The sequence below is a fragment of the Scyliorhinus torazame genome, chromosome 5, assembly GCF_047496885.1.
Source record: "Scyliorhinus torazame isolate Kashiwa2021f chromosome 5, sScyTor2.1, whole genome shotgun sequence".
Taxonomy (NCBI): Eukaryota; Metazoa; Chordata; class Chondrichthyes; order Carcharhiniformes; family Scyliorhinidae; genus Scyliorhinus; species Scyliorhinus torazame.
In genome coordinates this window covers 239,345,107-239,372,861 of record NC_092711.1, presented here as the reverse complement: position 1 = coordinate 239,372,861, position 27,755 = coordinate 239,345,107, and the positions used below count along the sequence as shown (strand labels likewise).

General features: G+C 52.4%; 1 long non-coding RNA gene across 1 annotated transcript in view; it reads right to left on the bottom strand.

The window, feature by feature from the left end:
• Positions 1-6,766: 6,766 nt before the first annotated feature.
• The window catches only part of LOC140422756 (uncharacterized), an 86,365-nt gene continuing 65,376 nt past the window's right edge, over positions 6,767-27,755 (bottom strand). The window contains exons 2-3 of the long non-coding RNA XR_011947584.1: positions 25,182-25,218; positions 6,767-8,259 (exon numbers count right to left, since the gene is read on the bottom strand). This is a non-coding gene — a long non-coding RNA (uncharacterized lncRNA). The remainder of the gene's footprint in view (positions 8,260-25,181; positions 25,219-27,755) is intronic.

Here is a 27,755-nt window from a genome sequence, read left to right as displayed (position 1 = left end):
TGACTAGATGGGCGTGGGAATCGGGTAGTATGGCCACAGACCGCACACCATGACAACAGCCGACCACCCACACCCCCCACCCATCCACCCACCCAGCACCCTCACCCCCCTCCCCAACACCACACACCCCACCCGCATGCACACCACCCCCCCACCCCCAATTGCCGATCCACCGGCGGCACAACGGTCCGGGCTCACCCAGTTGCGGGTGGACGCGTGTCTATCGCAGGCCATGGAGGATGATGACAACCCGCCTCCGATGAGCTCCTGGCTCTACATCGTTGGACTATGTCTGACCCATGGCCACAGTACCACCATCCACCCGGACCATCCCTGCATGCGGCTGTGACACTGCAGCGCACGGTCCCGTCCTCTGCCCGGGGGATGTTGATGGCGGCCCAGGGGGAAGGGGGCAGACTCACCTGGGGCTGAGGTAAGACCACCCGTCACACACACACTTGCGCTCAACGTACATGACACGCCCGCACACTTTGGACAGAGCACAAAGGCAGCTTCGGTAGGTGTAACATTGACTTTAATAACCAAAAGAGTTCATGCACGTGCCCTAGCCCCTAAAACTCATCTGTGCCCTGCACCCGTGCCAACTTACTCAGTGTCTAATTGTTTGGCCTTACGGGCCCTTTGACTATGTCTACGTGGTTCCCCAGACGGTACAGCAGAACTGGAGGTGGACTCCTGTGATTCCTGCCCTCTGACACTGGATCCCTTTGGCGGCCGTTTCCTGGGGCGTCCTGGCCTAGATGGGCCAGGCTGCGGCCCGGGTGACTGGGATGGCGAGCTGCCAGCCTGTCCTGCCCGTTGCCCACCCGATGCACCTGGGACGGAAGGGGGGGAGTCCGAGGTGTCGTGGTGTACCGGGACCTCCCCGACAGAGGGAGCCGGGACGGACCACACCACCTCCTCCTCCCTCGGGGTGCCCGATGGCCCCCAGGCCTCTACATGGGTGGGGGATGCGAACGGACTGGCCATCCGACGCGCCCCCGACATCTGGCGCTGCCAGTCCTGGAGGCCCGTGCTGGTATCGACAGGGGTCTGCAGGTTTGCAGCCATGGAGCCTAGGGGGTTGTCGAACCCTGTCTGCGACAGTGCGACGCCAGCTCGCACATGGCCACTGGCGCCGATGCCCTCAGCGATGGCCTGCTGAGACTGGGCCATGGCCTGCAGAGACTGGGCTATGGCCTGCTGAGACTGGGCCATTGCCTGCTGAGACTGGGCTATGGCGTTGAGCACCTCTGCCATCTGGCGCTGGCACTGGCTCATGGCCTCCTGTGAGAGGGCAGCCATTTCCTGGGCCACAGACGCCGCCTGCACGGAAGGCCCCAGGCCTCGCAAACCGTTCCCCATGTCTGACACCGTCGCACCCATTGCCTCCACCGCGGACGCCACCCGTGCGGTGTCAGCCTGGGTGGCACGCATGACCGGGACCACTCCCAGCTCCTGGACGCAGGTGGACTCCTCCACCTGCGACCGCAGCCGCCGCAAGCCACCCGTCACCCTATTCGCTCGTCTCCGTGTCGGTGGTTGCATCGGATCTATGTGTGGGTGTGGTAACTGCAGGAACCCGGGATCCATCTGGGCGGCAGATGTTCGCTTGGCCTGGGCTGCCCTCCGACCGCCCGGTCCCTCTGCTGCTCCTACCTCCACCTGCTGTACCGGGACGGCTGTGTTGTGCGCACCAGTGAGTGTACCAGACGCCTCATCACTAAAGTGCCCAACCGTGGTGAGTGTTTCTGCGATGGTGGAGGGTGTTGGTGACAGCAGTGGCGTTGTGTCGTGCTCTTCGTCCCACTCTGAGTCCATGGCACTTTGGGGTGGGGGTTCGTCTCCACCCATCCACTCTGAGTCACTGTCCGGTATTTCGTCTTCCCGGGTAGGGGTGTCCTGGGTAGTGCTGTCCCGGGTAGTGCTGTCCCGGGTAGTGCTGTTCCGGGTGGTTCTGTCCCGGGTAGTGCTGTCCCGGGTAGTGCTGTCCCGGGTAGGGGTGTCCTGGGTAGTGGTGTCCCGGGTAGGGGTGTCCTGGCTCGGATGTGACGGGGGCCTGTGGCTGCCCCCCTCATCGCTGGGTGGACGCTCCCGCACGTGACGGGGGTGTCGTCTCCCTGTTGCTCCAGGTCTCTCCGTCTCCCGTGGTGTGCGAGGGGCATCCTGCGGGCGTCGCATGCTGGAGGGTCCGGGTCTCTCCGTCTCCCGTGGTGTGCGAGGGGCATCCTGCGGGCGTCGCATGCTGGAGGGTCCGGGTCTCTCCGTCTCCCGTGGTGTGCGAGGGGCATCCTGCGGGCGTCGCATGCTGGAGGGTCCGGGTCTCTCCGTCTCCCGTGGTGTGCGAGGGGCATCCGGCGGGCGTCGCATGCTGGAGCTCCGGGTCTCTCCGTCTCCCGTGGTCTCCGAGGGGCATCCTGCGGGCGTCGCATGCTGGAGGGTGCGGGTCTCTCCGTCTCCTGTGGTCTCCGAGGGGCATCCTGCGGGCGGTCTGCATCTGCGGGGATGTGTGCCTGGACGTTTGGTCCTGCGATACACAATGAAGCATGCATGGTTAGACATCAGGCAGTGATCAGGTGATACGGGGGAGGGGGATATAGGGGAGGGGGGATATGGGGACGGGCTGTTGGTGGCTCACTTGCTCGTGGGGCCCCGACCTCTGCATCAGCAACCTCCCGGTCCTCAGGTCCGCCAGCCAGTTCCAGGGCCCTTTCCTCGTGTACGGTCAGTGGCCTCTCATCAGCGGGCCCTCCTCCAGTCCTCACATGCTCCCTATTGTTGTGTGCGCGCTTCTCCTGTGGGGGGGGGGGGGGTGGTGGCAGGGGTAAAAGGCAACAGTGTTAGGCAGGTATATGAATGCACGCCATCGGTTGCGCGTGCATTGCAGAGGTTAAGGTTAGGGCTGGATTCACTTGGGGATATGGGGGATATGGGGGAGGGGGGATGTGGGGGAGGGGGGATATGGGGGATATGGGGGAGGGGGATATGGGGAGGGGGGATATGGGGGAGGGGGGATATGGGGGAGGGGGGATATGGGGGATATGGGGGAAGGGGGATATGGGGGAGGGGGGGATTTGGGGGAGGGGTGGATATGGGGGATATGGGGGAGGGGGGATATGGGGGAGGGGGGATATGGGAGAGGGGGGATATGGGGAGGGGGGATATGGGGAGGGGGATATGGGGAGGGAGGGATATGGGGGAGGAGGGATATGGGGGATATGGGGGAGGGGGGATATGGGGAGGGGGGATATGGGGGAGGGGGGGATATGGGGGATATGGGGGAGGGGGGATATGGGGGATATGGGGAGGGGGATATGGGGGAGGGGGATATGGGGGAGGGGGGATATGGGGGAGGGGGGTATATGGGGGATATGGGGGAGGGGGGGATATGGGGGAGGGGGGATATGGGGGAGGGGGGGATATGGGGGAGGGGGGATATGGGGGATATGGGGGAGGGGGGGATATGGGGAGGGGGGATATGGGGGAGGGGGGGATATGGGGGATGGGGGGGATATGGGGTATATCGGGGAGGGGGCATATGGGGGATATGGGGGAGGGGGGATATGGGGGAGGGGGGATATGGGGATATGGGGGAGGGGGGGTATGGGGAGGGGGGATATGGGGCAGCGGGGATATGGGGGATATGGGGGATATGGGGGAGGGGGGATATGGGGAGGGGGGATATGGGGGATATGGGGGAGGCTCACCCTGCCTGCTCTGACGAGGTTGTTCACCTTCTTGTGGCACTGGGTGCCTGTCCGTGGTGTTAGGGCCACAGCGGTGACGGCCTCTGCCACTCCCTCCACAGACGCCGGCTGTGGCGTGGGGCAACTCTGCGGCCGTGCCCGGGATACAGGGCGTCCCTCCTCTGCTCCACCGCGTCCAGGAGCGCCTCCACATCGCGTGACTCGAACCTCGGGGCTGAGCGACGGCCAGCCATCAAGTCGGGTGTTGCGGTCGGCTGTTCCGGTCGGGTGGGGGGGAGCTGCGCGGCCTTATGAGCCGTCACGCCGTGCAGCGCGTATGACGCTGCACGGCGTGAACCACTGCGCAAGCGCGGATCCCGTTACGTCGCTGCTAGCCCATTTCGGGCCGCAGACTATCGGCCCATTTTTATGACGTGACGCAAGTGGGATTTGCGCCGTTTTTTGCGCCGATCGGCGGACTTTCCGCCGATAACGGAGAATTTCGCCCGTGGTAACGCCCTCTAGTGTTTGATTTACACAGAGATGTAATTGTTAACCCTTCACTAACCTGACTATATACATATCATTACATTGTATTGTTTTGAAATTAAATTGTTACTAAAATAGATGTTTCTGTGGCCACAGTGCAAAGCTGTTATGGAGGGTAATATGCGTACATTTGAAATTATATTCCCTCATATTTGTATGAGTAAAAACTACATTCATATGATTTCGGCAAATAAATGTGAATCAGATTGCACCAAATGCTGTCAAATACTTTAAAACTCAAGACCCCATGCAACCAAATACTAATTAAACCTGACTTAATGAGGACTACACACTTCTTTAATCAGTCCTGAGAAATAACTGATGAAGCATAATGCAGAGATACAACATTAAAATGATGAAACATTCTTCTACATCTAAACCCAGGCAGCAACCACAGTCGGATTACAAAATTTCATTCAAGCTGTGCATTTCAACAATAATTTCAGTTTGGAAGAAGGAACATTATTTATATAATTGTGTCTAAGCTAAGGGAGTAATTTAATCAAACTTATTGGGTAGGTTCAGGTTGACATCCCATTTTAATGTGAAATGGAGGGTAAAATCAAGATGCAGTACCATAAAATAAACACCCAACCCAAAGCTGTTTAGTTTTCCCCTGGCTGAAACTAACTGGTAAGAACTTGAACCCATTTGTGTTGATCAAGTACATCAGAAATATGCACAGATTTTTGTAATTCTAGCTTTCAAAAGTTCTGTATTATGAAACACCAAAGGAAATGATATGGGCGGACAGTAGTGACTCACTCATCTAAATTTAGTGGATCCAGAAGCCTAAATTCACACCTCTTAAACATTTATGTCACTTATGTTTGACAACCCCTTTTAGTAATACTTCTCGCAATTCAGTATTTATTGATCCCTGACTGTATTACTAGAAATGTATACTATAAGTCTGCCAGCCTCTAGATTAGACACAATGGCACTGAAGGTTTTTTTTTACATGAAATGAAAGGAGCTGCTAAAACATTGTACTATGATAGCTGCTGTGAAAAATCATTATATTTTGCCATGGAAACAGAAAATCCTGGAAATGCACACAAAGTACATCCACATCTGAGAAAAGAGAGGTTGAGGCTGTGGGTTGAGCTACTGTATAAGTTTCAACAAACTGATAGTCTTTACAATTTCAATTTATTCCGCAAAGCACCACTTCAAAAATATTTTAAAATGTCAAAGAAACTTGAGGCAGCACAACACATTTTCAGTGGGAAATGGAAACTTTAACGCCTTTGTCAGAGGCAACAATGGACAAAACTATGATGTGATGAAGAGGCCAAGACTCGTCAAAGGTGGCAGCGTGAGACAGGTTCATAGTGAATCGGCACCTGGTCCTTCATTGTGCTGGACTGCTTTCCAATGAAGGTCACTGAAAAATAGTTCAAACTCTTTTTGGAACCTCAAGACTGGATTCTCCCGTCCCGCAGCCACGTGTTTCTCGACGGCGCACCGTTCGCTGGTGGTGGGATTCTCTACTCCCATTGCTTGCCAATGGGATTTCCCATTGAAGCCACACCACGGTGAAACGGGCCGGCGGGAGTGCACTGCCGGTGGGAACAGAGAATGGTAACGGCCAGAAAATCAGAAAACGTGATTCACTCCGGAGAGATCGGTTTTCAATACAGCATCTAATAGTGACATGTGTATGTGTCAAAACAGAATTTTCAGCAGACTTTCCCTGGTGCTCACCATCATATTTTAGCGCTTCCAAAATCCTCGCCAGCACATGAAAGTGGTGTGCAGCGAGAAATACACATTTCTTTTGGTCCTCACGCTAGCGTTCCCGATCCTAGAAGAGGTGCACATGCGTTTTGCATCCTAGGCCTTAGCGACCCACAAAGAGGCAACGTGGAAATGGTATGGACTCAGGAGAACAAGGGGAAATTTTCCAGCAAATAAAAAGTTACATTCAGCATTTCATAACCTGGTTTGCACTTCCATTGGGAGATAGTAATTTGGCCCCACATATTCATTTAAGAATAGGCGAGGTAGCTGATTAAAGAAATGGTGAAACTCTGAGATATGAAAATATAGCAGGTACAGGAAACTAGGATTACTCATGTGGGAGATAAATAATGATATGAACTGGGTGATGATGCAAAAATCTGTTGTAAACATCCCTCACAAGAAGAAATTTAAAACCTGAAAACTGAAGCACATTAACTGCAAATGGAGGAACAAGAATATAAAGGAATATTATTAAATGTAAAGGGTTCAATTTTAACTCTGTGCAACCCAATGTGTTTGGAATGAGTTAAAATCTTACCTTGCCAAAGACAGGCCACCCTTGGGTGTGGGGGTGGGGGGGAGGTTATGGGTGTGTGGGATGGGGGTTGGGACTAGATGCACAGTGCTGCCTACTGTTGCTCTGTTTATCTGGTTATAAATATGGTGGTCGATATGGTCGCCTTCCTTAATTCTAATTATGTTTGCTTTGGAGTCGGCAGGTATCTTTCGATACCGCCACAAGGTTCAAACCCGAATACTGATCAAAGAGCCGGTACACCAGTTAGTTAGTTCAAAGTCAATGCTATTTATTTACACACACAGTAATATCTACTCATGCACAAAATACTACAAACTAAACTATCTCTAACGCTAACGCCTATACTTAACTTCGGGTGCCCACTCGGTCAGAGGAACAATGGCCGTTGTTCGGATCTGAGGCTGTTGGGTTCGAAGTGGTACAGGAGAACAGCTAAGGTCGTCTGTCTGGTAGCGAGCGTTGACCTTAGACTTACTTCATTGTGGTGTAGCTGGTGGAAGGGTCTCTCCGCTTTGAGAGCCAATTCCAAGAGAGCGATTCTGTCTTGGGGATTCTTCTTATACCCAAAGGGGCTTCGCGTGCTTTTGGGCAATCTTTGAACTTGACCCCAATTAATTGGGCCATATCTTGGTCACTTGTATTGATCTTGACCAATGAAGGGGTGGGTGCCTTGATGGCTGGGCGGGTCCTATGTGGCCGTTGGCCTTGCTTTGTTTATGCTTTCGGTTTGGGGAACTGGCGCTGCAATGTCTGGAGCTATATCGGTTGCTTGAGTGTCTTTCCTTTGTTCCCAGAGATGGGCCATCAATATGTTAATTGCCCTACAGTTTCAGTCCCGTCTAGGAGCTATTTCTTCAATATGCATAAAGGCTCTGTGCCTGCTTGCTTTCTTAATATTGTCCATAGTTCCCTTCATTCATTGTGAGTATCCATTTTGTGTTCTGGAAGTGGCCTTCCCAGATGGCTACACTTCCTCCTTGTGATCCTCAACATGAAGAGTGAAGGATCAAGTTACTGCATCTTCTTCGGTCTCCTCCTAAGTCGGGCACACACAAGCAAGGACAGGCATGACACTACTCTGTCCTATGGATTGAAACTTTTACCTAAATTACTTTATGCACACACATCATTATAAAATTCTATGGGGTGCTATGACATTCAGGCATGCATTACAAAAATAAAAAAAACTGAAACCTCTAACAGTTCTTAACTAAACTATCCTTAATCAACCAAAATAATTTACAACATTTTAAACTGTACAATAATAGCAACACAGGTTTCTCTGGCTTGGCAGTCACGCACAGAGTTTTATATTTCTTTTATTAGAACAACAAACACACAGAAAAACAGATGTACTTTAATTCACTTAAAGGGGTTGGGGGGTTTGTTGAAGTTCAAAAATAGGGGATCTGAATGTGTATACCAGAGTGCGGGAGGCTTTCTTCCGCCATTTCCTGAGTCTTAGTGTCTGAACGACACTGCAGAGTATCGCAATTACTGGTAGTGATTCTACAGGTTGACCAATGGTGTGGTCCAGGTTGGTGTATCAGTAACTATCTTGGGGTCTAGTGTATGGCAGGGGTGGGAAACATTCACGGCCTGTGTGGTAGGGGTCAGGGTGGTAGCGTCCGCATGCAACTGTAGGGATCCTGCTAAGTTCCAAATGTAGAGCATGATGTTTGCCTTCATGTTCTTTTCTTTCTTCCGTAGTCTTCCTGAGGCTTCTGTGGTTCTGGATTTCTGTGGACACAAGCATAATACCTGTTATTATCTTGTTTAAGATCTCGTATGTCTGTCTGCCTGTTCTTTTATTGCCAATCACCCCTGATAATTGGTCACCATCTGTGACTCCCTCATTTTTTTTTAAGCCAAATACTTTTGGACAAGACATCCGAGAAGAAAATACTGACACAGTGCGAGCAGTCTCGCAGCCTGTGTGGGCGATGCGGTAAATGTACCATCCCAGTGTTTGAGGATGTAAATAGCATATGGAAAGCAACCTAAGGGTCGCCGTAAAACAAACAAAAGAGTTTTGAACTAAAAGTTCGAAATGGGGTGCGTATGAGCCGCAGCGGGGCAAGGATGGGTGGAATCCCAGGGTAGGATGGTGGCCAGTGCACTACCCGAGCGTAGCTGACCAGATGGGGGTCCTCAGGCAGGGCGGGGACCAGTGCCGTTACTCCACTGCCTGAGTGACCGGGCAAGAACGGTAAGAATTTGTGATCGTCGTGGGGGTTGCATCTGTTGCTAACTTCTACCTTCAAATCAGAAGAGCAGTTAAGATTGCTTGTCTGCGGACCAACTAGTTCCTCTAACTGCCATTGGGCGTTAAAAGAGTGGTAGCATGGAGCCATGAAAACTTTAAATGAACAAACAACATTTAACATTCGCATTAACAAACATACATTCCAAACATGGTGCAGGTTCCATCAGAAAGGACACTGTAAATCTCCATCGGTTCCTTTTTACCATCATCTGGACACCTCATTGCTCTAAAGCGAACAGAGTCGCAAAGGGATTTGTTTGGTGGGAAACAGACTCTATATCATCATCTTCTCCCGGCTGCCATACTCTTGACTGGAGTAGGTGCGCTAAAGCTGCTTGGGGTGAATTGGGGTCCATCTCATCATTCCGGATGAGCCTGAACGAATTGTCTCGGTGCCAGAATTTTGTATCGAGGTTGGAGCTGCTAGGGGTTAATCCATAATCGTTGGGCGGTGGGTCTGGGTCAGAGGCTTTAATATACTTTATCTCAACGGGGTTGCTGGAATCATGTTCGGAGTCGCTGGGAGTGGGGCCTGGTGCAGGGGAGTAATCATAGCGTGCTGTGCTGGGGCTGTCGTCATCGCTGTCGGTTGGAGGAAGGGGGAGGCGGAGTTGTGCCTCTGGGGGTGGAGATGTAGTCGTGTCTGAGGATGGGCTCGACAGGTTGGGGGAGGGGTAGGAATGTCGTTCGTGGGTGGGGCGTGTTCATCTGCTGCTGCAAGCGAAATGTGGTGTGAATGGTTGTTCTGCGAACCATAAGCCTTAAGCTGGTTTATGTGGAACCACGCAGACTTGCCATTCGGATAGGTAATTTTATACACAGAGGGGCTGACTTAATCAGAGATGGAGTACGGTCCGGCAAATTTAGGGGAAAGGAATGAACTGGGGTTGTATAGGGATAGCATGACTTGCTGCCCTACTACACACTCTGTGGCATGTACTGTCTTATCAAAGCAAACTCTGCTTTGTTTCTTGCAGGTTCCAAGCCTAACGGCTGCTGCGAGCTGGGTTGCTTTCACATTTTCAAGAACCTGTTGTACTGCTTTCTCATGCATGAGGGCGGTGACTGCGGGGCTGGCCAAATCCAGTCCGAATAAATATTCTGTCCCTTTCATGGGGTGTCCGGTCATGAGGGTGTGGAGGGTGTATCCTGTGGACGTGGATACTGTGTTTTGAATGACCATTAATACAAATGGGAGAACTGTGTCCCAGGTGCTGTTGTGTTGTTGCACCATTTTTCTGAGGGTTATTTTTAAAGTTCTGTTCATCCTTTCTATTATGCCGCTTGATTGGGGGTGGTATGCAATATGGAATTTTTGTTTTATGCCAAAAATTGTAATGACGTTTTTCATCACTCGTCCTGTAAAATGTGAGCCTTGGTCGGACTCTATGCTGCGTGGAAGTCCCCATCTTGTAAAGATGTGCTGAGTGAGGATTTTAGCTGTCGTTTTGGCAGTGTTTGTTCGGGATGGAAACGCTTCCACCCATTTTGTGAAGGCGTTGATGACCACCAACACATACTTGAAACCATTCCTGCAGGGGGGTAGGGGTCCTATATAGTCGATTTGAAAGTTCGTCCAGGGGCCATTAACGGGGAGGGTGTGGCTTAGCTGAGCTTTTCTTGTGTATCTGTCTGGATTGTTCTGGGCACAGATTAAGCAATTCTCAATGTAATGTGTAACATTAGACTTTAAATCAAGCCACCAGCAGAGAGATCTGAGGTGGGCGAGGCTAGCTTCTATGCCTTGGTGTCCATGGTTGTCATGGAACTGACAAATAATTTGATTCCTGTCCTGGCTGGGGACTACATAAATTCCATCTTTTAAAATCACACCGTCATGTGTGGTTAACGTTTTTATACTTCTCATAGGCAGCTGTACAAAACTCTGGTGCGGCCGCATTTTGAGTATTGCATGCAATTCTGGTCGCCGCATTATAGGAAGGATGTGGAAGCATTGGAAAGGGTGCAGAGGAGATTTACCAGAATGTTGCCTGGTATGGAGGGAAGATCTTATGAGGAAAGGCTGTTTTCGTTAGAGAGAAGAAGGTTAAGAGATGACTTAATTGAGGCATGCAAGTTGATCAGAGAATTAGATAGGGTGGACAGTGAGAGACTTATTCCTCGGATAGTGATGTCTAGCACAAGGGGACATAGCTTTAAATTGAGGGGAGATAGATATAAGACAGATGTCAGAGGTAGGTTCTTTACTCAGAGGGTAGTAAGGGTGTGGAATGCCCTGCCTGCAACAGTAGTGGACTTGCCAACACTAAGGGCATTCAAATGGTCATTGGATAGACGTATGGATGATAAGGGAATAGTGTAGCTGGGCTTTAGAGTGGCTTCACAGGTCGGTGCAACATAGAGGGCCAATGGGCCTGTACTGCGCTGTAATTTTCTGTGTCTATGTTCTATTTTAAAGCTTCCCTGAGCTGTGTGGCTTCTTTTCGGGCCTGTGCTAAATCCTGAATGTTGGTCTGTGAACCTGAACCGCGTGTACTAGGCCGCTTTCGAGGGGGTTCCAAAAGTGACCATGTCTGGAACCTGCTTTTGCTAGGGCATCTGCCTTAACGTTACCAGGGCGGGAAGGACGATGGTGGCTACGAACTTTGATCATTCCATATTTCCTATCTTCGGCTGTTTTCAGAATATGCTGGAGCAATGGGGCTGAGGGTAGGGGCTTTCCGTCTGCGGAAACTATTCATCTAATTTCCCACAGGGGTAGGAATTCGGTTAAACTGTTGCAAACATATAAACTGTCAGAATAGATGTCGGCTGGGGTCGGGAATGTGTCGGGGTGGTCTACAACGTACGCTATGGCTGCTAGTTCTGCTGCCTGCAAGCCTAAGTGTCCTGGCAATTTGAACAAAATCTCTTCTAGGGCGCGTCCCTCCGCGTCCTCTACATAAATACCGCAACTGGTAATCCTTTTGCCGTTTAAAACTGTGGAGGAGCCATCCACATAGATTCTCAGGGGTGCCCATGTGTCTGTGGGCTGGGGTCTCTGGGGTGAAGTACCAGCTTCACCCCAGTGACTGTTTTACATTGGTATGCTTTATCCAATGGAATGGACCAAAAGCCGTTGCTAATGTCCATGCAAATAACACACTTCCGAATCTTGGTGATTTGATCAGTATTGGTCTTATACTTGTGGTTTTTCTGTTTCCAATTGGATTCTAATTCAATTTTTGGGTTCTCTCGGAGTGACTAGGCCACTTCTCGGTTGAGTCCCGTCAAATGTCGCCAGTAATGTTGCTCTGTTTATCTGGTTATAAATATGGCGGTCGATATGGTCGCCTTCCTTAATTCTAATTATGTTTGCTTTAGAGTCGGCAGGTATCTTTCGATACCGCCACAAGGTTCAAACCCGAATACTGATCAAAGAGCCAATACACCAGTTAGTTAGTTCAAAGTCAATACTATTCATTTACACAATAATATCTACTCATGCACAAAATACTACAAACCAAACTATCTCTAATGCTAATGCCTATACTTAGCTTCGCGTGCCCACTCAGTCAGAGGAACAATGGCCGTTGTTCGGATCTGAGGCTGTTGGGTTCGAAGTGATACAGGAGAACAGCTAAGGTCGTCCGTCTGGTAGCGAGCGTTGAATTTGGACTTACTTGCTTCTGGTGCAGCTGGTGGACGGGTCTCTCCGCTTTGAGAGCCAATTCCAAGAGCGCGATTCTTTCTCAGGGCTTCTTCTTATACCCGAAGGGGCTTCGCGCGCTTTTAGGCGGGCCTTGAACTTGGCCCCAATTAATTGGGCCATATCTTAGTCACTCGTATTGGGCTTGACCAATGAAGGGGTGGGTCGTATGTGGCCGTTGCCCTTGTTTTGATTAAGCTTTCGGTTTGGGGAACTGCCGCCACGATGTCTGGAGCTAGATCGGTTGCTTGAGTGTCTTTCCTTTGTTCCTGGAGATGGGCCATCAATATGTTAATTACCCTACAGTTTCAGTCCTGTCTGGGAGCTGTTTCTTCAATATGCATACAGCCCCTGTGCCTGTTTGCTTTCTTAATGTTGTCCATAGTTCCCTTCATTCATTGCGAGCATCCATTTTATATTCTGGAAGTGGCCATCCCAGATGGCTACACTACTTGGCCATTCTGAGGTTTCTTTTGGAACTTCTGACTGGTCTTGCGTGTTGCCTATGGCGCTGACGACCTCTGCCTCGACAAACAGCGATGGCAGGCAGCCTCCTTCCCACTCCAAGGTACAGGGTCACTCATCTCTCCTCCATGGCATCCAGCAAGGTCTCCAGTTTGGCATCTGAAAACCTTGGTGCCGCCCCCCCTACCCGGAGTGCGGCCTTACCCCACCCTGTGTCACATGTCAGCGCCCATAGCGGCCACCATGGCCGGGTTCCCTGAAACCACAGTTACCCATCCCCTGGGCTGCATGTGTCGGACTGTCTAACACTCTGCGTTTTCTGTCTTGCTGTCATCATATTGGCTGTGATGGTGTGTGTGGGGAGGGCAGAGTGTATATGTGGCTGCAGCTTGTTGTCCTCCTGGTGTCAATCCCAAACATGGTGAATCTGGCACCGTTTCTCATTGGAATCAATCGTGTTCCACGTGGTGCCGGAGCTAGCCCTTTAATGGTCAGTGAATTAGTTCAGGTGTGCCACCAGTTTTGCTGTCATCGAATTCTACTAATCCTGCCCTGGCATCAACACTTAATCTCAGGAACAGAGAATCCGGCCCACGATCCTTTGAGCCAGAGTTCCATTCTGGGATCTCTTCTTCCAATTACAACATCAACTGTGATCGTAACACTCATGTCAGATTGATAGCTTGCTTTCCATTTATGCAAATAATCCTGGCCCATGCACCAATGACTATATCCCATTAATGAATAGAAATGAAATACATGGGGAAAGCGTTAGGGTGAAGGGTAAGGAGGTGAAGGAATTCTTAGAAGAGAGCTTTGTCAATCAGCGTATATTTAGTCAAATAAAGCATGAAGCATTGATGGATCTCATCCAGGTGAATGAAATAGGACAAGTGGTGCATTTTAGAGTGGGTACTGTATTTGTGGATAAATGATCATAATGTGACTAGGTTTAGAGTAGTTATGGAAAAGGACAAACAAAAATCAACTCTAAAAATATTCAAGGGCAGATGGGGCGGGATTCTCTGAACCTGAGGCTAAGTGTTGACACCGTCGTAAACGCCGTCACGTTTCTCGACAGCGTCAACATGACCTCAGGAGCAGCGATTCTGACCCCTTCAGGGGGCCAGCACGGCACTGGAGTGACCCGCGCCGACCGCGCCGGCGCCAATGGCACTGATTCACCGCTCTCCGGAGAATCGGTGGACTGGCGTTGGGGCGGCGTCGCCCATCCCGGCGATTCTCCGGACCGGCCTGGGCTGAGAGAATCCCATCCATGATTTCAGGGAGATGAAAAAGGATCTATGCAGCTGGACCTGAACATTGGCACGTCAAAGAGTAAATGAACAATGGGTGACCTTCAAGTGGAAATCAAAGTCACAGCACCTCGAACAACTAAACATGCAGGGAAAATGAAATAGGATTTTATCAATGACAGGAACATAATTTTAAAGAGAGCCACCATGTTTAATGAACCTATAAATCATGAAAGCGTGGTCAATGGAAAGACTGGGCTGGATTCTCCGGTCGCCAACGCGAAAATCGCGTTCGGTGATCGCCGGAGAATTAAAGTTCCCAACCGAATCGGGACAGTGCCGCTTTCGCGATGCTCCGCTCCCTCCAAAGCGGCGTACTTTCCGGTATCGACGGCCTCAGGCTCACCGCCCGATGCTCCACCCCTGACTGGCCGAGGGGGGTGGAGGTATTGTGGGAGGATGGTCCGGGGCGCATGAGCCGGCCAAAGGAGGGGCACTATTTCACAGGCAGGGTCCGCGAGCAGCTTCCGCCACCTAGCACAGCTGTTGGCCATGGACCCGGCAATTCTCTGGGCCGTATTGGCAGCAGGAGCCGGGGACTCTACGCTGACGGCATGCTAGCTCTCAGCTACACGGAGGATTGGTGGCCTTCTTACGCCATTTTTTCTGGAGTACAACGCCACCGTTCCCACGCCGGTCAGATAATCCAGTCCAGTGGGTCTGATTTGCAACCAAAAGGAAAAATCATTTTCTGGAGGCTGAGGCCATGGTTAAGGTATTAAATAAATACTTTGCATCTTTTATTAAAGCAGAAGATGGTGCCATTTCAGCAATAAAGAAGGAAATAGTTAAGAACGTGGGCAGTATAAATTTCGATGAAGAGAAGCTACTAAGAGCTGGGGCGAAATTCTCCGTTATCGGCGGAAAGTCCGCCTATCGGCGCAAAAAACGGCGCAAATCCGACTTGCGTCACGTCGGAAAAATGGGTCGATAGTCTCCAGCCCGAAATGGGCTAGCAGCGACGTAACGGGATCCGCGCTTGCGCAGTGGTTCACGCCGTGCAGCGTCATACGCGCCGCACGGCGTGACGGCTCATAAGGCCGCGCTGCTCCCCCCCAACCGACCGGAACACCCGACCGCAACACCCGACCGGATGGCTGGCCGCCGCTCAGCCCCGAGGTTCGAGTCACGCGATGTGGAGGCGCTCCTGGACGCGGTGGAGCAGAGGAGGGACGCCCTGTATCCCGGGCACGGCCGCAGAGTTGCCCCACGCCACAGCCGGCGTCTGTGGAGGGAAGTGGCAGAGGCCGTCACCGCTATGGCCCTGACACCACGGACAGGCACCCAGTGCCACAAGAAGGTGAACAACCTCGTCAGAGCAGGCAGGGTGAGCCTCCCCCATATCCCCCCTCCCCCATATCCCCCCTACCCCATATCCCCCATATCCCCCCCTCCCCCATATCCCCCCTCCCCCATATCCCCCTCCCCCATATCCCCCCTCCCCATATACCCCTCCCCCATATCCCCCATATCCCCCCTCCCCATATCCCCCTTCCCCCATATTCCCCCTCCCCCATATCCCCCCTCCCCCATATCCCCCCTCCCCATATCCCCCATCCCCATATCCCCATATCCCCCCTCCCCATATCCCCCATATCCCCCCTCCCCATATCCCCCATCCCCCATATCCCCCCTCCCCCATATCCCCCATATCCCCCCTCCCCATATCCCCCATATCCCCCCTCCCCCATATCCCCCCTCCCCCATATCCCCCCTCCCCCATATTCCCCCCTCCCCATTTCCCCCCTCCCCCATATCCCCCCTCCCCCATATCCCCCTCCCCATATCCCCCTCCCCATATCCCCCCTCCCCCATATCCCCCCTCCCCATATCCCCCATATCCCCCCTCCCCCATATCCCCCCTCCCCATATCCCCCCTCCCCCATATCCCCCCTCCCCCATATCCCCCCTCCCCCATAACCCCCCCTCCCCATATCCCCCCTCCCCCATATCCCCCTCCCCCATATCCCCCTCCCCATATCTCCCCTCCCCATATCCCCCCTCCCCCGTATCCCCCCTCCCCATATCCCCCCTCCCCATATCCCCCCTCCCCCATATCCCCAAGTGAATCCAGCCCTAACCTTAACCTCTGCAATGCACGCGCAACCGATGGCGTGCATTCATATACCTGCCTAACAGTGTTGCCTTTTACCCCTGCCACCCCCCCCCCCCAACAGGAGAAGCGCGCACACAACACCAGGGAGCATGTGAGGACTGGAGGAGGCCCCGCTGATGAGTGGCCACTGATCGAACACCAGGAAAGGGCCCTGGACCTGGCTGGCGGACCTGAGGACCGGGACGTTGCTGATGCAGAGGTCGGGGGCATACTAGCAAGTGAGCCACCGATAGCCCGTCCCCATATCCCCCCTCCCCTATATCCCCCTCCCCCGTATCACCTGATCACTGCCTGATGTCTAACCATGCATGCTTCATTGTGTATCGCAGGACCAAACGTCCAGGCACCCATCCCCGCAGATGCAGACCGCCCGCAGGATACCCCTCAGAGACCACGGGAGACTGAGAGACCCGGACCCTCCAGCATGCGACGCCCGCAGGATGCCCCTCGGAGACCACAGGAGACGGAGAGACCCGGACCCTCCAGCATGCGACGCCCGCAGGATGCCCCTCGGAGACCACGGGAGACGGAGAGACCCGCACCCTCCAGCATGCGACGCCCGCAGGATGCCCCTCGGAGACCACGGGAGACGGAGAGACCCGCACCCTCCAGCATGCGACGCCCGCAGGATGCCCCTCGCACACCATGGGAGACGGAGAGACCTGGAGCAACAGGGAGACGACACCCCCGTCACGTGCGGGAGCGACCACCCAGCGACGAGGGGGGCAGCCACAGGCCCCCGTCACATCCGAGCCAGGACACCACTACCCAGGACACCACTACCCAGGACACCACTACCCAGGACACCACTACCCGGGACACCACTACCCGGGACACCACTACCCAGGACACCACTACCCTGGACACCACTACCCGGGACACCACTACCCAGGACACCACTACCCGGGACACCACTACCCGGGATACCACTACCCGGGACAGCACTACCCAGGAAGACGAAATACCGGACAGTGACTCAGAGTGGATGGGTGGAGACGAACCCCCACCCCAATGTGCCATGGACTCAGAGTGGGACGAAGAGAACGACACAACACCACTGCTGTCACCAACACCCTCCACCATCGCAGAAACACTCACCACGGTTGGGCACTTTAGTGATGAGGCGTCTGGTACACTCACTGGTGCGCACAACACAGCCGTCCCTGTACAGCAGGTGGAGGTAGGAGCAGCAGAGGGGCCGGGCGGTCGGAGGGCAGCCAAGCCCAAGCGAACATCTGCCGCCCAGATGGATCCCGGGTTCCTGGAGTTACCACACCCACACATAGATCCGATGCAACCACCGACCCGGAGACGAGTGAAGAGAGTGACGGGCGGCTTGCGGCGGCTGCGGTCACAGGTGGAGGAGTCCACCCGTGTCCAGGAGCTGGGAGTGGTGCCGGTCATGCGTGCCACCCAGGCCGACAACGCACGGGAGGCGTCCGCGGTGGAGGCAATGGGTGCGACGGTGTCAGACATGGGGAACAGTTTGCGAGGCCTGGGGCTTTCCGTGCAGGCGGCGTCTGTGGCCCAGGAAATGGCTGCCCTCTCACAGGAGGCCATGAGCCAGTGCCAGCGCCAGATGGCAGAGGCGCTCAACGCCATAGCCCAGTCTCAGCAGTCCATGGCCCAGTCTCAGCAGGCCATGGCCCAGTCTCTGCAGGCCATGGCCCTGTCTCAGCAGGCCATGGCCCAGTCTCTGCAGGCCATGGCCCAGTCTCTGCAGGCCATGGCCCAGTCTCTGCAGGCCTTTGCTGAGGGCATCGGCGCCAGTGGCCATGTGCGAGCCGGCGTCGCACTGTCACAGACAGGGTTTGCCAACCCCCTGGGCTCCATGGCTGCAAACCTGCAGACCCCTGTCGATACCAGCACGGGCCTCCAGGACTGGCAGCGCCAGATGTCGGGGGGGCGTCGGATGGCCAGTCCGTTCGCATCCCCCACCCATGTAGAGGCCTGGGGGCCATCGGGCACCCCGAGGGAGGAGGTGGTGGTGTGGTCCGTCCCGGCTCCCTCTGTAGGGGAGGTCCCGGTACACCGCGACACCTCGGACTCCCCCCCTTCCGTCCCAGGTGCATCGGGTGGGCAACGGGCAGGACAGGCTGGCAGCTCGCCATCCCAGTCGCCCGGGCCGCACCCTGGCCCATCTAGGCCAGGACGCCCCAGGAAGCGGCCGCCAAAGGGATCCAGTGTCTGAGGGCAGGAATCACAGGAGTCCACCTCCAGTTCTGCTGTACCATCTGGGGAACCACGTAGACGTAGTCAAAGGGCCCGTAAGGCCAAACAATTAGACACTGAGTAAGTTGGCACGGTTGCAGGGCACAGATGAGTTTTAGGGGCTAGGGCACGTGCATGAACTCCTTTGGTTATTAAAGTCAATTTTACACCTCCAGAAGCTGCCTTTGTGCTCTGTCCAAAGTGTGCGGGGGTGTCATGTACGTTGAGCGCAAGTGTGTGTGTGAGGGGTGGTCTTACCTCAGCCCCAGGTGAGTCTGCCCCCTTCCCCCTGGGCCGCCATCAACATCCCCCGGGCAGAGGACGGGACCGTGCGCTGCAGTGTCACAGCCGCATGCAGGGATGGTCCGGGCGGATGGTGGTACTGTGGCCATGGGTCAGACATAGTCCAACGATGTAGAGCCAGGAGCTCACCGCAGGGCGGGTTGTCATCATCCTCCATGGCCTGCGATAGACACGCGTCCACCCGCAACTGTGTGAGCCCTGCCCGTTGTGCCGCAGGTGGATCGGCAATGGGGGGTGGGGGGTGGTGTGCATGCAGGTGGGGTGGGTGGGGTTGGGGAGGGGGGTGAGGGTGCTGGGTGGGTGGATGGGTGGGGGGTGTGGGTCGTCGGCTGTTGCCATGGTGTGCGGTCTGTGGCCATACTACCCGATTCCCACGCCCATCTAGTCAGTGAAGCGGGCGTCTATCAGTCTGTCCCGTACCCGCTGGGCCAGCCGGTAACGGTGGACAGCCACCCGCCTGTGTCTACCCCGTCTACCCTGACCATTACCCCATCCCCCTCATCTGGGGAGGACTGCGCCTCTTCCTGCTGCCCCTCCACTCCGCCCTCCTCTGCCTGCGGCACATCGCCCCTCTGTTGGGCTATGTTGTGCAGGACGCAGCACACCACAATGATGCGGCCGACCCTATCTGACCGATACTGGAGGGCGCCCCCAGAGAGGTCCAGGCACCTGAAACGCATCTTCAGCACGCCAAAGCACCTCTCTATCACTCCCCTTGTCGCTACATGGGCATCATTGTAGCGGTTCTCCACCTCATTGCGTGGCCTCCGTATAGGCGTCATCAGCCACGATCGCAATGAGTAGCCCCTGTCGCCCAGCAACCAGCCCCTCAGCCGGGGATGGCGTCCCTCGTACATGCCGGGGATGGATGACTGCGACAACACGAATGAGTCGTGTACACTGCCTGGGTGACGGGCGCAGACGTGCAGGATCATCATGCGGTGGTCGCAGACCACCTGTACGTTCATCGAATAGGTCCCCTTCCTATTAGTGAACACGGCCCTGTTATCTGCAGGTGGCCGCACGGCGACGTGCATCCCATCGATCGCGCCCTAGACCATGGGGAACCCGGCCACGGCAGAGAAGCCCACGGCCCGGGCATCTTGGCTGGCCCGGTCCACGGTGAAGCGGATGTAGCGGTGCGCCATGGCATATAGGGCATCTGTCACTGCCCGGATGCACCGGTGCACCGATGTCTGCGATATGCCGGACAGGTCCCCACTCGGTGCCTGGAATGACCCCGTTGCATAAAAGTTCAGGACCACCGTAACCTTGACGGACACGGGGAGAGGGTGTCCCCCGCCAGTGCCACGCGGTGACAGGTGTGCCAGCAGGTGGCAGATGTGTGCCACGGTTTCCCGGCTCATCCGGAGTCTCCTCCTGCATTCCCGGTCCGTGAGGTCCTGGTATGGCTGCCTGGGCCGGTACACACGGGGCGCCCTCGGGTGCCTCCGTTGCCGTGGGGCCGCGACCTCCTCCTCCCCCTCCTCGTCCTGTCGGTCAGGTGTCCCTCCAGCCTGGGCGGCTGCCGCCTGCCCCTCTGCAGCAGCCTGCGCCGCCTCTCTGGCACGCTCCTCCTCCTCCTCCTCATCCAGGGCAACATAGACATGAGCGGCTGCCGCCACGGCGGCCAACATCGCTGGATGATCTGAAAACATGACGGCCTGGTGGGGGGAGGGGAACGACGACATGTCATCATTGCCCATATCCCCTCCTCCCCCCAGCCAGGTGGCATGGACCGCATGGGTCCAACTGTTGGAGGCTGGCACCTGGCCAGGTGGACCAACTCACTTGCCCTCCCATCCCCCTCCCCGGCACGGACCCCCCCCAACCTCCACCCCGGCACGGACCCCCCTCCCGGCACTCCCCCGGAGCCCAGCCTACTCTAACCCCCCCCACCCCCCCCCCCCCCCCCCCCCCGTCGCACACACACAACCCGAGACACACCTCTCCTCACGCATTCAGACTGCGGCCACGCCATCGCCTGTCCAGAGCCAATCCCCCAGGCCTTCACTCACCTCTACGCTGGTCGGCGTGAACCTGGAGCACAGGGTCACGCCGATGAAAAGGAGGTTTAATTTACGTCGACGTGAACGGTCATCACGTCGACGGGACTTCGGCCCATCCGGGAGGGAAAATATCGGCAGGCCGAAAATCGGCTGCCTTGCGCAGACCCGTGACATTCTCCGCGGCAGCGGCGACATTAACGCCCCGCCGACTTTTCTCCCTTCGGAGACTTCGGCAACCGGCGGGGGCGGGATTCACGGCGGCTAACGGCCATTCTCCGACCCTCTGGGGGGTCGGAGAATGACGCCCAAGATCTGCACAAGTGGAAAAGCCAGTGAGTTGCCATTGAGTTTGATGTGTTTCAGGATGCTAAGCGAAGTAAAGGTGGAAATTGTGAAGGTTTTGACCATAATCTTACAATCCTCCTGTGTGGGAATGCTCCCTGAGGACTGGAAGATTACAAATATTACACCCATTTGAGATCAAGAGTACAGTGATGAACATGACAGTAATAATCCACTCATGGGAAACATTTAGAGACAATCATGCACACATTTATTTGTACTTGGAAAATAGAGGTTAATAAATAAAAATCAACACAGATTTGTTAAAGGCAGGTTATGTTTTACTAGTTTGAGTTTGTTGGTGTATTGATGAAGCTAGTGACCGAGGGTAGTGTAATTGTTCTTGTTTATACAGATTTTCAAAGAGATGTTTGATAACAATACAATATCATTGAATTATTAGCAAAACTGAAGCCTATGAGATTAACGGGGCAGCGGCTACATGAATATAAAGGAGTGGATTCTCTGCTCCCCCAGCCGCTCTTTCTCGGCGGTGCACTTTTTCTGGCAGCGGGATTCTCAACTCTCATGGCTTGTCAGTGAGATTTCCCATTGAAACCATCCCACACGATCGGGAAACCCGTGGGTGCGGTACACTGCTGATGGAACAGAGAATCCCAACGGAATTCCGGCCAAAATTGGCTTAGGGACAGAAGGCAGAGAATAGGAGTAAATTATTGTTTTTCCATACTAGAATGAAACATGTAGCAGCATCCCAGAAGTCAATTGCCCAGAACTTCCAATTATCAGCGGAAAGCCACAGGCCACCGAATCTGAGAGAGAAACCTGCAGTTACCTATCCCCAGAAAGCACAACAAGTCTTCCTGCTCCTGCAGCTTTGGGTCTCCAGTGTGACAGTCTGCGCAGGCTCCAGCCCAGCGCAGGTTTACTGTTGCAACGCCCTCTTTTGAGCAGCAGCTAAACGCTCATTGAGGGCAGGCAATTAAACTGCAGATTTATATGGAAGACAACAGGCAACATGTTTAACAAGTGTTTTAAAGGTATGTAGAATTTTTTTCCACCGATCTTTTTATGCTTTCTTTTATAGAGGCACTGCTGATTCTTTGAAAGTTTTTTTATGATTAAAGGTGATTATTATTTATAAGTGAACATAAGTTTGTCATTTATTTTAAATCTGTGAAAATGTTAAATTTGCACTATATTATTATAACATGTGGCACGCTTAAAAGTGTGTGTATGTATAATTCAGATTCTGGTCATAATATTTTAAAAGTGCACCGGGGCTTTTTGCCGTCACTGTCCTTGTAACATCTGGGGCGAAATTCTCCCCCAATGGCGCGCTGTCCGCCGACTGGCACCCAAAACGGCGCCAATCAGACGGGTATCGCGCCGCCCCAAAGGTGCGGAATGCTCCGCATCTTTGCCGGCTGAGCCCCAACATTGAGGGGCTAGGCCGACGCCGGAGGGATTTCCGCCCCGCCAGCTGGCGGAAATGGCGTTTGTTGCCCCGCCAGCTGGCGCGGAAATCACATTCGGGGCGGCGCATGCGCGGGAGCGTCAGCGGCCGCTGACAGTTTCCCACGCACGCGCAGTGGGGAGAGTCACTTCCGCCTCCGCCATGGTGGAGGCCGTGGCAGAGGCGGAAGGGAACGAGTGCCCCCACGGCACAGGCCCTCCCGCGGATCGGTGGGCCCCGATCGCGGGCCAGGCCACCGTGGGGGCAACCCCCAGGACCCCAGAGCCCGCCCACGCCGCCTGGTCCCGCCGGTAAATACCAACTTTAATTTACGCCGGCGGGACAGGCAATTTCTGGGCGGGACTTCGGCCCATTCGCCGGAGAATTGAGCGGGGGGTCCCGCCAACCGGCACGGCCCGATTCCCGCCCCCGCCCAATCTCCGGTACCGGAGACTTCGTCGGGCGGCGGGGGCGGGATTCATGGCGGCCAACGGCCATTCTCCGACCCGCTGGGAGGTCGGAGAATGACGCCCCTGATTTTTTTTTATTTGAGTTTATGGAATCATCGCAGTGCAGAAAAAAGTCATTCGATCCATCAAGTCTGCACTGACACTTTGAAAGAGCACCCTCCCCAGGCTCACGACCCCACCCTAACCCCACCTAACTTTTGGACACTAAAAGGCAATTTAGCAAAGCCAATCCAGCTTACGTGCACATCTTTGAACTGTGGGAGGAAACCAAAGCACCCTGGGGGAAACCCATGCAAATACGAGGAGAATGTGTAAACACCACACAGTCACCCATGGTCAGAATTGAACACGGGCCCCTGGTGTTGTGAGGCAACAGTGCTAACTAGTATGCCACCGTGTTACCTGTGTTATTATGTTTCTTCCTTGTTTACGTCAATTATTTTATTCATTTATAATGATCTCATTATTAAATGTTGTGTTTTGATTTTTCACCAAGACATTTGTGGAAGTTTCTAAAGTTTAATGGGAAACATTTATTGACCAAAATAATGTTAAAAATACCAAACTATGAAAGTTATCAGCTGAAGAATGACATTTTGTGTAACAATAACCTCAACTTTTAAAAACTTCTTGCAATAAAATATATTTTCTCACTCAGACACAATGATCAATAAACTATATTTTCCCATATAAACACAATGGTTCTGTCAATTTTGGGAGGGAAGAGGGGGAGGAGGAGGAAGAGGAGGGAGGGGAGAAGGGGAGAGAGGGAGAGAGTGCGATGCGGAGGGAGAAAGTGTTTAGACATAGCAATTGTTAATTTTATACGCTAAAAGTCTGAAAGCAGCGCTGCTGAAGCAGTAACCTGGCATACATCTCCTCTGTCATCATTTTGGGATGCCCTTTGTCTGTATGCTCTTAGGGGTGGGTAATTGATTTGTTTCCTCGCCAGGCAGAGATGTAGCCTGACTCTTCTCTCAAGATCCCTGCACCTACGTCAAAGCCTCCCAAGAAGTTTAAGGATTTTAAGAAGTCAAGCTATAAGTGTGATGCCCCAGCTTAGGTGAAGAATGATGACAGATTTTGAATCTGCACTGGATTCTGCAATACCTGTCAGAGAGATAGTTCATATCAGCTTAGAGGAGGCTTGCATACATCAATTAAGGCATTAAACTTTGTTAAAGCATTTGATGTAATCATTGAGGTTTGTTAGGATAAACATTACATCTGGGAACTCTTAAATAACACAACTTAAAATACATTGCAAAATCCAAATGTACTTGAGCTCTGAATCAGCTGGGAGGACAGGCTTACTAACATTAGTGTCCTTGAAGGAGTCAATAGCACCAGTATTGAGGCCATGACCAACCAACTTCGCTGGGCCACCCAATGCTTAGGATGTCAGAGTCCTGACTGCCAAAACAAATCTTCTTCACCCAGCTCAAGGAAAGATCTCGAACAAGAGGGGGATAAATGAAATTCTTCAAAGACATCTTGAAGGCTTACCTCAAGAAATGAAATATAGATGTCAATGCCTGGGAGACCCCTGCTCAGAAGAAACCTGCTTTGAGGAACCTCTTGATTGAGGAGACACTATTCCTCGAGAACACCTGACGGCAAGAGGAGACCTGGAAAATGAGCCTGAGAAAGGAATACCCGTGACCTAGAGTCCAACGACCGATCCCACCTTTTAGAAACTCCTGCCAAGTAAGTGATTGAAGATGCGGCTCTAAGATTGGGCTCATCAACCACATAAGGACCCACAGAACCTGTGACCAGTAACAAGGAGTATCTTAGCTGGACAGCCATGCTTGTGAGTGAGTGATCGCCGAAGATTATATGTTCTACAAACCCATCTATCCATTATAGTTTCTTTAATGAAATAACATCCACATGACAAACAAAAATTTTTGAAAAATTATTTCACTTTCCGTGACTCCAAACTCACATTATACAGTAAAGTACCTTTTTAATGGAATTAACAGCCTCACGCCAAAATACATTTTAAAAAATATAAAAGGAAATCTACCTTTCATTTTTTTGCATTTTAAACATATTTGTAAATGCTGAACACTAATAATATGAAACATTAACTTACCCAAAAAATGGCTCCCGATGTTTCCTGCTTGATGATCCTGAACCGAAGAAAAAAAAGTGCAAATAAAATAGTGTACAAACTTACGTAACATCAGAGCAAGTCGGCCCAGTTAGTGCTGTCCCTGGAAATGCGCAGGTTCAGCGCATCAAGTCAAGGAGGTTAAAAAAAAATGGACAGGGAGTTTAAACGTGCCACACTTCCAGCACACATGCCCGTGCATCCGCAATTCCGGCTCGTCGTGTCGCGCACATGTGGCGGACAATCGACTTAAGACTGGAATCGGACAGGAAGTTATGGGTCAATGATCATATGGATAAATAGCAATAACCTGCACTTGGAGGTACAGAGCAGAAATTCAAAGCTGGCAGATGACGTAAAGCTTGAACATAGAGTAAACAATGGATCAGTTCAGGAGAACTGAGACTGGTGACAAGGGCAGTTGAAATGTAACACAGCAGTGGAAATTTAACACATTTCGGCAGAAAAATTGAAAAGAGGTGATATGTACATAATTGGACAAGTTTAAACATGTGCAGGAACAATACGAAATCTAGGGTGTATATACACAAGACCATGACAATGACAGGACAAGCTGAGAAAGCTGTTAAGAAGATAAGTAGAACTCTTACCATTTTATAAACAGATGCACAAGTATAACGCTCTAAAACATTGAGTAGGCTTCAGCTGGAGTATTGATGGCAATTTTAGGTACCAAACTTTAGGAAGGATGTATAAGGCCTTGGAGACCCAAGATTTACCACCATGAGATAACAGGGCACCTAGAAAATATCACCAGGATTAGACACAATCAACATAGATTTCTGAAAGGGAAACCATTGTTGACATACCTACTGGAGTTTATTGGGGATGTAACTAGCAGAATAGCTAATGGATGTGATGCACTTGGATTGCGTGATAGCACAGTGATTAGCACTATTGCTTCACAGCTCCAAGGTCCCAGGTTCGATTTCTGGCTTGGGTCACTGTCTGTGCGAGCTCTGCACGTTCTCCCTGTGTCTGCGTGGGATTCCTCCGGGTGCTTCGGTTTCCTCCCACAAGTCCCGAAAGACGTGCTTGTTAGGTAATTTGGACATTCTGAATTCTCCCTCCATGTACCCGAACAGGCGCCGGAATGTGGCGACTAGGGACTTTTCACAGTAACTTCATTGCAGTGTTAACGTAAGCCTACTTGTGACAATAAAGATTATTGTTACTATTATTTCAGAAAGTTTTTGAAAAAGTACCACATAAGTGGCTTGTCTGCAAAATGATAGCACATGGGATTGTGGGTAATATATTAATATGGATTGAGAATTGGCGAGCAGACAGGAAACAGAGTAGGAATAATTTTGTCTTTTTTGGATTGGCAGGCAGTGACAAATTGGGTCCTCCAGGGATCAGTGTTTGGGCCACAGCTATCCATAATATATACCAATGACCTGGATGAGGGAACCAAATGTAATATTTTCAAGTTTGCTGTTGACACACAACTTGGTGGAAATATGCGTTGGGAGGAGGATGTAAAGAGGCTTCAGAGTGATTTAGACAAGTTGAGTGAGTGGGAAAATACATGGCAGCTGTAATATAACATAGTTAAATGTGAAGTTATCCACTTCAGTAGGAAAAGCAGTATAATTTCCATGGTGATGGATTGGGAAATGTTGATGTACAAAAGTACCTGGGTGTCCTTGTACACCAATCACTGAATGAAAGCATGTAGGTGCAGCAAGCAATTAAGAAGACAAATGGTATGTTGGTCTCATGGCAAGAGACTCTGAATACAAAACCAAGGATGCCTTATTGGAGCTGCACAGGGCCTCAGTGAGACTACACCTGTAATATTCTGTGCAGATTTTGCACCTATTTTCTATGTTTATATTGGTACTTTGATGAAAGGCTTCAGGTATGTGGATAGATTAAAGAATCTTAATCACATGCATTCTGATGAATCGAGAGGTAGAAATCAGATTTTATTAGGGTGAAAGGTTTGGATAGAGTAATTAGGTTGAAACTGTTTCCAGGAGCAGTAGGCTCCAGACGACATAGATTTGGCATAATTAACAAAAACATGTGGCACAATCTACTGGTCATGCTGCACCTGAAAAGCAGCAGGTTGTGGCACATTGTGGCTGGTAAATAACGGGAGGCCCAGCTGTCAGGATCTACCTGGCTCACCACACCTTGCGGAATCCAACGCAATCTTGCGAGATGTCGCAATGTGAAACCCGCCCTTTGTGTGCGGGATCAAATTTTGGCAAATCTGCATATTAGAGCAAGACAGCTAGTCTCACTCTAATATGCAGTTCCGTGAAATAACCAAGACTTTGGGATCTCTCCTCTTCATCTTGGAGAGCTCAGACGAGCGCCGTTCGCCATAAATGGGGACTAGGTGGAACGGCACTCGTGGGGGTCTCCCAAGGGATTGGAGGCCCTCAGGTGCATGCCCTCTGGGCAGAGTGGCACGTTGGGAGTCCCAGCCTGGCACCCTGGTAGTCTAAGCCTGGCATCCTATCAGTGCCACTTGGGTGTCAGCCTGGCACTGCCATGATGCCCAAATGTCACTGGCAGCTGGCA